This window comes from Phascolarctos cinereus, unplaced genomic scaffold (assembly GCF_003287225.1).
Source record: "Phascolarctos cinereus isolate Bilbo 61053 unplaced genomic scaffold, phaCin_HiC Scaffold_5;HRSCAF=322, whole genome shotgun sequence".
Taxonomy (NCBI): domain Eukaryota; kingdom Metazoa; phylum Chordata; class Mammalia; order Diprotodontia; family Phascolarctidae; genus Phascolarctos; species Phascolarctos cinereus.
In genome coordinates, this window is record NW_027555958.1 from 157883045 (window position 1) to 157894253 (window position 11209).

General features: G+C 36.1%; 1 pseudogene; it reads left to right on the forward strand.

Annotated features, from left to right (window-relative positions):
• Positions 1-10097: 10097 nt before the first annotated feature.
• On the forward strand, positions 10098-10770 carry LOC110216488 (ornithine decarboxylase antizyme 1 pseudogene; annotated as a pseudogene).
• Positions 10771-11209: the final 439 nt, after the last annotated feature.

Here is an 11209-nt window from a genome sequence, read left to right on the forward strand (position 1 = left end):
TCTCCTCTAAGAATTTAGATGCCATACTACTTGGTGCATATATGTTCAGTAACGATATTACTTTAACCCCAGGAGGATCTGTTCCAGGCAGATAGACATCCTCTAGGAGCCAAAACTTCTAGTGGTACAAAGCAGCCTGGTGAGCAGGTATCCTCCAGGGGCCAGAAACCCACCCCCAGCTTCAGAGCTTCAGTGTTGCTGACCTTAGCTAAGCACCAGGTAAGCTTCCAAACCCCTACAGCATCCAGCTACCAGCACATGAGGCCCTAGCACACAAAGCCAGTAATCAGGTCCCTTGCCTCCAGCAAAAGAAGCTTGAGTCAATGCCCCCTGTGCTCCAACAGAACTTAACTTTAAAAGCCAAGAAATAGAGAAATACAATGAGCAAAAAGTAGAAACAGACAATGACCATAGATTCTACTATGGGGACAGGGAAGATCAAAACGCAAATTCAGAAGAGAACGATATTATCCATATATCCACATCTGAAACCTCAAAGGGGTCTCAAGCCCAAAAAGCCTTCTTGGAAGAGCTCAAGAAGGATTTTAAAAGTCATATAAAAAAGGTAGGAGACAAATTTGGAAAATAACAGAGGTATGTAAGAAAGAGTCAACACTTGGAAAAGGAAGGACAAAAATTGGGTGTAGAAAACAACTGGTTAAAAAATACACTTGATCAAATGGAATAAAAGTACACCAAGGAAAGCAAGTCCCTAAAAATACAGTTGACCAAATGGGGAAAAAAAGACATTGAAGAAATCAACTCCTTACAAAGTTGAATTGGCCAAATGGAAAATGAGGCACAAAAATTCACTGAAGAGAACTCCTTAAAAAGTAAAATGGATTAAATGGAAAAGGACGTACAAAATATAATTGAACAAAATAATTCACTAAGAATTAGAATTAGGCAACTGGAAGCTAATGACTCTATGGCACATCAAGAATCAGTCAAACAAAATCAAAAGAATGAAAACAATAGAAGAAAACATAGACTACCTCCTTGGAAAAACAACTGACCTGGAAAATAGATCCAGGAGAGATAATCTAAAAATTATTGGACTGCCTGAAAGCCAGCCTGGACAGCATCTTTCAAGAGATCACCATGGAAAATTGTCCTGAATTCCTAGAGCCAGAGGGTAAAATAGTCATTGAAAGAATCCACCAATCACCTCCTGAAAGCAATCCCAAATTGAAAATGCCAATGAATATTGTAGCCAAATTCCAAATTATCAAGTCAAAGAGAAAATACTGCAAGCTACCAGAAAGAAGCAATTTATGGACATTCATTGAAATGGGAGACATCCAAACCTTCCTGAGGATAAGACCAGAGCTCAAGAGAAAATATGATCTTCAAATACAAGACTCAGGAGAGGCATACAAAGGTAAATAGGAAAGAAAAACAAATGTTATTCAATAAGTGCAAACTGTTTATATCCCTACAAAGGAAGATGAAACTTATAACTCTTGAGAACTGTATCTTTATTATGACATTTAGAAGTAGGGGTAAATATAGACAGAGGACATGGTAAAAGTTGACTTTGATGTGATGATAAAAAATCTAATTGAGTGGTGAAAAGGGATTGTACTGTGAGAAGAGAAAAGGAGGAGGCAGAAAAGGGTAAATTCCATCACATGAAAAGACACAAAGACCTATTACAGCAGAGGGAGAGAAGAGAGGGAGATGAGTATTATTTGAACCTTACTTTCATCAGATTTGTCTGAAGGAGGGAATAACATATTCAGTTAGGTATAAAAATCTAACTTACCTTATACGAAATAGGAGGGAAAAAGGGAAAGAAAAGGGAGGGGACTGATAGAAGTGAGGGCAGATTGAGGGAGGTGGTAGTCTAAAGAAAAGCTCTAGTTATGAGGGAAAAGGATAAAGGAGACAGAAAAGTACAAACTGTGTAGAAAATAGGATGGAGATAAAGACACAGATAGTAATCATAACTTTGAAAGTGAATGGAATGAACTCTCCAATAAAACAGAAGTGGGTAGCAGAGTGGATTAAGAACCATAATCCTACAATATGTTATTTACAAGAAACACATTTGAAGCAGAGGGATACATGCAGAGCAAAGGTAAAAGTCTGGAGAAAAATATATTATGCATCAGCGGAAGTAAAAAAAAAATGCAAGGATAGTAATCATGATCTCAGAAAAAGCAAAAGCAAAGATAGATCTAATTAAAGGATATAAGGAAGGAAACTGCATCTTGCTAAAAGGTACCATAGACAATGAAGAAATATTGTTACTAAACATATATGCATTAAGTGGTGGTTAAGGGAGTTACAGGCCAAAATAGAGAACAAAACTATACCAGTGGTGGGCATTAACAGCCCTCTCTCTGAACTAGATAATCATAGAAATAATCAATAACTTCATCCAAGAGAATGGCAATAATGAGACAACCTACCAAAATTTATGGGGGTGTGACAAAAGTGGTTCTTAAGGGAAGTATTGTATTTCTCAATGCTGAAAACCAAAGGAGAGATTAATAAAGTTGAAATTAAGAAAACTTTTGAAACAATAAATAAAACTAAAAATTGTTGTTTAAAACATTAAAATTAGTTAACTTTTGGTCAATTTGTTAAAAAAAAAGGAAGAAAACTAAATCACCAGTATCAAAAATAAAAAGGTTGAATTCACCACCAGTGAAGAGGAAATCAAAACAATAATTAAGAGCTATTTTCCCCAACTGTGTGCCAATAAATTTGACAATTTTAGGGAAACAAATGAATATTTATAAAAATATAAAATGTCCAGATTAGCAGAAGAGGACATAAAATATTTAAATAAGCCCATTTCAGAAAAAGAAATTTGAGAAGCTGTCAATATGCTCCCTAAGAAAAAAATATCCAGGGCTAGAAAGATTTACAAGTGAATTGTATCAAACATTTAAAGGATATTTGATTACAATACTATATCAATTCTTGGGAAAATAGGCAAAGAAAGAGTTCTACCAAGCTCTTTTTATGACACAAATATGGTGCTGATACTTAAATTGAAAAGAGTCAAAACTGAAAAAGAAAATTAAAGACCAATTTCCCTTATTAATATAGATGCAAAAATTTTAAATAAATAAAATATTAGCAAAGAGATTATAGCACCTTATGTTGAGGATAATGCACTACGCCCAGGGAGTATTTACACCAGGAATGCAGGGCTGGTTCAATATTAGGAAAACTATCAGCATAATTGACCACATCAACAACAAATCTATGGAGAACAGAAGAATTTATGACCAAGCAAGAGATAGAGATTGCCATGAAGTACAAAATTGATGATTTTGATCATGTTAAACTGAAAAATTTTTGCACAAAGTCAGATGCAGCCAAGATTAGAAGGGAAGCAGAAAGCTGGGAAATAATTTTACTAAATTATATTTCTAAAGTGCTAAAATATGTAGAGAACTGAGTCAAATTTATAAGAATACAAGATATTCTCCAATTCATAAATGGTCGAAGGATGTGAGTGGGAAGTTTTCAGAGGAAGAAATTATGGCTATCTATAGCCATAGGAAAAATACTCTAAATCAGTATTGATTGGACAAATGCAAATCAGAACTACTCTGAGTTACCATATCACACTATCAGATTGGCTAACCTGACAAAACAGGAAAATGATAAATGTTGAAGAAGATGTGGGAAAATTGGAACACTAATGCATTGTTGGTGAAATTGTGAACTGATCCAATCATTCTGGAGAAAAATTTGGAACTATGTCCAAAGGGCTGTAAAACTGTGCATACAGTTTGAACCAGTGATACCACTTCCAGGTCTGTATCCCAAAGAGATTATAAAAAGGGGAAAAGGACCCACATGTAGAAAAATATTTATAGCAGCTCTTTTTGTGGTGGCCAAGAATTAGAAATTGAGGCCCATCAATTGGGGAATGGCTGAACAAGTTGTGGTATATGAATGTAATGGAATGCTATTGTGCTATAAGAAATTCAGAGCAAGAGGAATTCAGAAAAAACCTGGAAAGATGTATATGAGCTGATGCTGTGTGAAGTGAGCAGAAAGAGAACATTGTGCACAGTAATAACCACATTATGTGATGACTAACTTTCATAGACTTGGCTCTTCTGAGCAATGCAAGTATCTAAGACAATTGGAAAAGATTAAGGATGGAAAATGTTGCCCACAGTCAGAAATAGATCTCTGGAGTCTGAATGCAGATTGAAGCACACCTTTTTCTTATTTTTTTATTGTTGTTTTGTTTCATTTCTTTTTATTTTTGGTTCCTCCCATTGACTCTAATTTTCTTTACAACATAGCTAATTTGAAAACATGTTTAACATGAATGTATATGTAGAACCAATTTTACATTGCATGCCATCTTGGGGAGGGGAATTGAAGGAGGGAGGGCGAGAAAATTTAGAACTCAAAATCTTATGAAAGTGAATATTGAAAACTAAAAATAAGTAAATAAATTAAAAAAAAACCCATGAGACGTGCAATTTAGAGAATCCATCCCAAATGTCCACATTGATTATTTGTGCCCTACCTGTGGTAGAATATTCTGAGCTTGTGTTGATCTGACCAGCCACTGTTGGGCACACAGTAAATTGACTCTAGCATAGTTATGTTATTTTGGTCCTCTTGGAGAATGGACTGTTAACAACCAATTGGGTTAAGGGCAGTTACAACCTCACACCAAGGAGGCTCCCCCCAGAAGCTACTGCAAAGGTCTCATTGAGAAATTCCACCCTCCTTTCCAGAGTAAATATCCCCTTTTTCCCACATGAGCTTTTGGCACTCCTCAGAGAGTAGACTCAATATTCAGGAGAAGTGACCAGTAAATAAGAGTTGGGGGGGACAAGAATGAGTCACACAGAAAAAGAGACATCCATGCATTCTGTTCTGTATCATAGATCTCATTACAATGTAATTCCTCAAAAACCTACTACTCTCCTCAATTCTGTTTTTCATTTAAGGTGCGCCATCATGTTTCTTATCACTTGGATTGATAATCTTATGTGTATCATCAATTCTTCATTTGCAATAAACCCATGTATTCAAACAATTGAGAAATCTTTTCTACTATTAATGAAGTGTGAATTAAATTTAACAAAAGAGCAGCAAAACTCACATTTCTCCACTTTTCTCTACTAACACATCCATCATCCAGTCTAGGATTTCATTACCTCTCACTTGTACCTTATAAATATACTCTTAACTGACTTTTCTGTTTCTATCAAAGTGACTTTCTTAAATGCAGGTTTGATAATATCACTCCCCTACTCAAATTGTAGTGGTTCCCCACAGATCATTAAGTATCAATTCATTTGTTTTATATTTAGAACCTTTACAATGTTATCCCAACCTACCTTTCTTTCCATAACATACATTCCTTCCCCTTCCTGCATTCTAAATTCACATTAAATGGACATTTCTGCTGCTCTTAACACTTGTTAATTTCTTAGTAGACTGCACTAGCTTTTCCTAAGGCCCTAACCTACATAAATTAGATGAGTCCTTTTCATTAAGAAGAATTCTCAAATGACCTTGAGATTTCACCATTTTAAGACTAAGGCTTGGGCTATTGACGTGGCTAACTGGTCACCTAAGTATGAAAGTTCTCATAGAATTCCATCTCCCTCTTACAGGTTTTTGAAGTTGGATTAACAGAATAACCAAAATGGTGAAGTTGTGCTCAGTTGAATCAATGTGATGTCCTCACTTAATGTACTTATTGACTTTTCTACTCCTGTTATCCTTTTATTGGAAGTTACATCTTCTATAAGTGTTTCATTTCATTGAACCTGGATTTTAACTTAGATATTCCTATCTTTATCATATTACGTTAAATTTCTATAGATGTCTATAACCTATGAATAAAAAATTTTCTAGTAATTTTAGTTTCCTCTATTTGTAAAGATTTTTTAAAGAAAGTTGTTTACATTTTTTCCACATCAAACCTCTATTTTATGTGGCAGTTCAATAGTAATTTTGTTTTCATTTTCTTATTTCCTTCTTCCCTCTCTCCCTTTCTTCCTTTAGCCTTCCTTCCTTCTTTCCTTCTTTTTCTTTTTCTTTCTTTTCTTTTCTTTTCTTTTCTTTTCTTTTCTTTTCTTTTCTTTTCTTTTCTTTCTTTTCTTTTCTTTTCTTTCTTCTTTTCTTTCTTTCTTTCTTTCTTTCTTTCTTCTTTCTTTCTTTCTTTCTCTTTCTTTCTCTCTCTCTCTTTCTTTCTTTCTTTCTTTCTTTTTTTCTTTCTTTCCTCCCTCCCTCCCTTCCTCCCTCCCTTCCTCCCTCCCTTCCTCCCTCCCTTCCTTCCTTCCTTCCTTCCTTCCTTCCTCCCTTCCTCCCTCCCTTCCTCCCTTCCTCCCTTCCTCCCTCCCTCCCTTCCTTCCTCCCTTCCTTCCTCCCTTCCTTCCTTCCTTCCTTCCTTCCTTCCTTCCTTCCTTCCTTCCTTCCTTCCTTCCTCCATTCCTTCCTTTCTTTTTCCTTTCCTTCCTTCCTTCTCTATTTTCTTTCTACAACTCTGGATGTTCTTGTGTTCATTCTGCTTTCTTTATGGTATTCTGCTTTTCATTATTGTAGAAATATTATTTCCTTAAGGTTTTTAAAATTGTATTTTTTAGTTTATAATACATGTTTGTTTGGAGTAAAACCTGGGCCTCTAGCTTATTTTCCTAAGCCTCTTTCCATTGGTGGAGATTGCTTAATTAGTGCTTCATACTATATGTGGAATATGGTTGGGGAGAGCTTAAAGGAAGGAAAACCTGAGTTTTCCAGTTTCCAGCTTCAAGGGAGGAAACTCATGCTTCCAAATTTTGTTCAGGGAAGAGGTTCTTGGAGGGAGAGAAAGACCCTGCAAGGAAGTTAACATATAGAGGAGCTGATGCTTCAATCACATTAGTTTTTTCCAGGAGTTTTTCTGTTTTTTTAAAATTTATTTATTTAATTTGTAAGCATTCATTTAAATTCATTTAAAAAAATTAATTTCAAATTCTCTCCCTTCTTCCCTTTCCCTACCAATTGAGAAGGCAAGCTATATGATATCAATCATAAATGTGGAATCATGCAAAACATTTCCATATTAGCAATGTTGGGAGGAAAAAAAGCAAGAAAAATGAAGGGGAAAAAAGCATCATTCAACCTATATTCAGAATTCATCAGTTCTCTCTGGCGATGGTTAGCATTTTTCATCATGGGTTCTTTGGAATTATCTTGGACTATCATCTTGATCTAAGCTAAGTCTTTCACAATTGATCATCACTGCAGTCTGACTGTTACTGTGTACAATGTTCTTCAGGAGTTTTTCTCTCCTAAAATTTACCTCCCCCTCAGATACAATCTCTTCTGAAGCTAGAAGCCACATCGCAGATCTCTCCTCTCCCAAGCTGTTACCAACTCTTCCCTTTAAGTAGGCAGAGAATATCAAGTAATCATTCTTTATCAGGGAGCAGAGTGCTCAGCAAATGGGCTTAGTACCCTGTTACAGGAACTTCATTATTTTCTCAGTCTTTCTGATGATCTTCCTTCTTGTGAAGGTTTCCTTTTTTTTTAGTTTTTCACTTTACTTTCTTTCTTTATTTGTAGTGTTGCTACTGGTTTTGAAGAGATTACAAAGAAGTTAGCTTTTACAAAGCTTCATCTGTGAATCCTTAAGGAAGGAAACTAAGACTAAGCATGATTACAGGTCCTAGAGACCATTTGTGTTTTCATTACATCTGACTGCCTTTCAAAGTAAAATCCAATGATTCTTCAGATTTTCATTATGGATGTTACTACAAATAAGAGGAAACTGTTTTTCTAAGAAGGAATTCAGTTAATGACACAACAGGAATTATTAGAACAAAGTGAAAGAAAATCAAGCAACTTTGGCAGAACATGTAAGGTAGAGATAGTGAAATCCTACAATCTTCAAGAGAATGAAATTTTGGAAATTTTTTTGTGTGGTATGGGTCACTTTTCATATGTGAAGAACAAAAGGACAGTTTAAAGGATTAAATGAATCATAGTGGGTTAAATATCCCCTTTGAAATGCTTTCTATTTACTTCATTGTATAATTGTTCATGTAATCAACCTGTGCTTTCTGCTTGAAATATTGCCCTGAAGACTACTTTGCAGTAATTTATAATAATGACAAATTCTGTTATTAAAACAAATAATACTGTTCTATTATAAAAAGGGATAATAATCCTTTTTATGGCTGATAAAGTACTTTGAGCACATATCTACACTTAAATTTTTTATAAAAATTATTTTTTGGAATAACATTTCTAAAGCTCCCTGACTTAGATATTCTTATTTTTGTTATTTTGGGGAAGTTTAATGAAAAAGAAATTTGAGTTATTTATTTGGAAAATACAATTGATTAGATAGGTGTCTGTTGATGTTTTAATGTTATTTTTTATGTTTTAATGTTATTTTAATATATTTTTCCGTTCAGTTGTATCTGACTCTCTGTGACTCCATTCAGGGTTTTCTTGTCAAAGATGATGGAATAGTTTGACATTTCTTCTCCAGCTCATTTACAGGTGAGGAAACTGATGCAAACAGGCTTAAGTGACTTGTGCAATGCCACATAGCTAGTAAGTAAGATTTAAACTCAGTAAGAGGACTCTTTTAGACCCCTGGCCCAGCACTCTATCTACTAATGTGCCATATAAACATATTTTAAATATTTTAAATAAAGTCAAAATATAGGATTTATGTATTAATTTTCTTAGTGCATATGCTAAAATAAAGGAAATAGAGGAGGTTTTAAATTAACCTAACATAATCTAAATAATAGTATAGTTAGGTAGATGCAGGTGGGATTGAGGCACTGGACTCAAAGGGAAGTTATTAATGGCCTGATGTCACCTCATAAGAAAAGCTCTAGTGGAATTTCATTGAGTTCTATAGCTGGCATGGTGCTGTTTACTATTTTTACAAATGATTTAGATGAGGGTACACGTAGCATTTCCATCAAATTGGATGATGATAACATAGGTGGGAGAGATAGCTAACTTACATAGAAGGTACCATTAGGTTTCAAACAGAGGTTGACAATCCAGAAAATTGGACCAAAACTTATTGCTGGATTTAAGTGAGGCAGAGTTGCACATAGTCATCAACTTCACTCTCTCTTCAAGAGTCATCAAATTTCAGTGGCAAGATATATGTCGAGATAACTGGTGATGACCCAGGACATATTGGATAACCCTGGCAACTTCATTTTTTGACCAAACTCTAAGGGCTCCACAGTGACTGCTTAAGTTGCCTTCATGGCCATTGGAACATATTGTTATCTTTCACCCATTCTGCTGGTGAAAGTCTTCACATGCTCAGGGCAACCCCACTTCCAACTCACCAACAGGTTTCAGGCCTAAGCTAGTTTAGCTCATCTGCTGAAATGGTCACTATGCATGCTACAGCTTCTTGGAGCCACAGATGAGAGCTGGATGACTGGTTGGACACTAAAGGTAGATGAACAACCCTGAAAGGGGTTCAGGAAGCCCTCACAGCAGAGGTGCTAGTCCTTCCTTAACAACCCATGCACCAAAACTTATAAGCTGAAACTCAATAATTTAATAAATTAAAAAAAAACCTAACAAGTTGTTATATTTGAGCTAAAATAATCAGCTTCCTAAGTATACAAAACAGACAGCAAAGCTATATAGTATTTCATATTAAAACAATGTGGGGATTATCATGGACCACAAGTTCAATATGAAGTCAATAATCTGATATGAACAAAAATGGATGCAATATCAGGATTTATTAAAAAGGCCAACAGAGAACAGAACTACATAGATGATCATACCATTATCCTCAGCCCTACCTATCCTCTGCCTAGAATCATGTGTTCGGTTTAGGGCACCAAGTGTTAAGAATTATCTTTATAATCTAGAGAGTATTCAAAGGAGGGTAAGATCATTGCTATATGACTGTAGTTTGACAGAACTGCCAATGTTAAATGTTTAACTTGGAGAAGGGAAGACTCGAGGCTATATCACAGCTGTCTTCAGGTTGTCAGGTCAAAGAGGAATGAACACTTCCTTTACTTGGCTCCAGATGGCAGAATTAAAAGCGATAGATAGCGAATGGCGAGCAGCAGTGGCGGCCCGCAGAGGTGCAGCGGGGGTTTACCCTCAGCGGCCTGATGTTGAAATCCTCCCTGCAGAGGATCCTCAACAGCCACTGCTCAGCCCGAGAGAAAGAGGGGGATAAATCCAGCACCACTGTCCACGTCAGCGGTGCCATGTCAGTCCTTAGCTTCCACAGCAGCGGCAGCAGCGAGAGTTCCAGGGTTTCCTTCAATTGCTGTAGTAACCTGTGTCCAGGGCCTCAGTGGTGCTCCTGATGTCCCTCACCCACCCCTGAAGATCCCAGGAGGGTGAAGGAATGGTCAAAGGGATCACAATCTTTCAGCTAATTTATTTTATTCTGATAATCCGCTGAGTGTAACAGAGGAACTAACGTCTAATAACAGGACAAGAATTCTAAATGTCCAGTCCAGGCTTACAGATGCCAAACACGTTAATTGGAGAGCAGTGCTGAACAACAACAGCCTCTACATTGAAATTCCAGGTGGTGCTCTACCTGAAGGGAGCAAAGATAGTTTTGCAGTTCTTTTTGAATTTGCAGAACAGCTTCATGTTGATCATGTCTTTATCTGCTTCCACAAGAATAGAGATGATAGAGCTGCATTGCTCTGTACTTTCAGCTTCCTGGGCTTTCAGATTGTGAAACCAGGGCATCCCGTTATCCCCAAGAGACCAGATGCTTGCTTAATGGCCTACAAATTTGAGAGAGACTCTTCAGAAGAAGACTAGATTGCAATGTTTTGAATCTTTAGAGCTTTCTTGCTGTCTGTAAAGATGAACCTGTGGAAATTTTGTCAATATCAATTAGTGCATTCAATGTTGTGCTTTGTATGAAATATTGTGACATCTTTTCTGGATTTGTCTGCATGTTGTGATTGCGCAAATAAATGCTCACTCCAGATTAGCAGTATATTTCTTGAAATTCAATATTATGTTTGTGATACTGAAGTATTTGCTTTAATTCTAACTAAAAATTTATATTTTACTTTAAAAAATCAATAGGTAGAAGTCACAATGATGTAAATCTATTGTTGATGAAATAGAAACACTGAGTTGTGGAAAAGTCAGAAGGGCTGCCTCTCAAGGTGGTGCACTCCCCTTCATTTGCAGTTTGCATATCATAGAAGAGATTCTTTGGTAGGTATGTTTTGGTCTAGAGTTTCTTGGT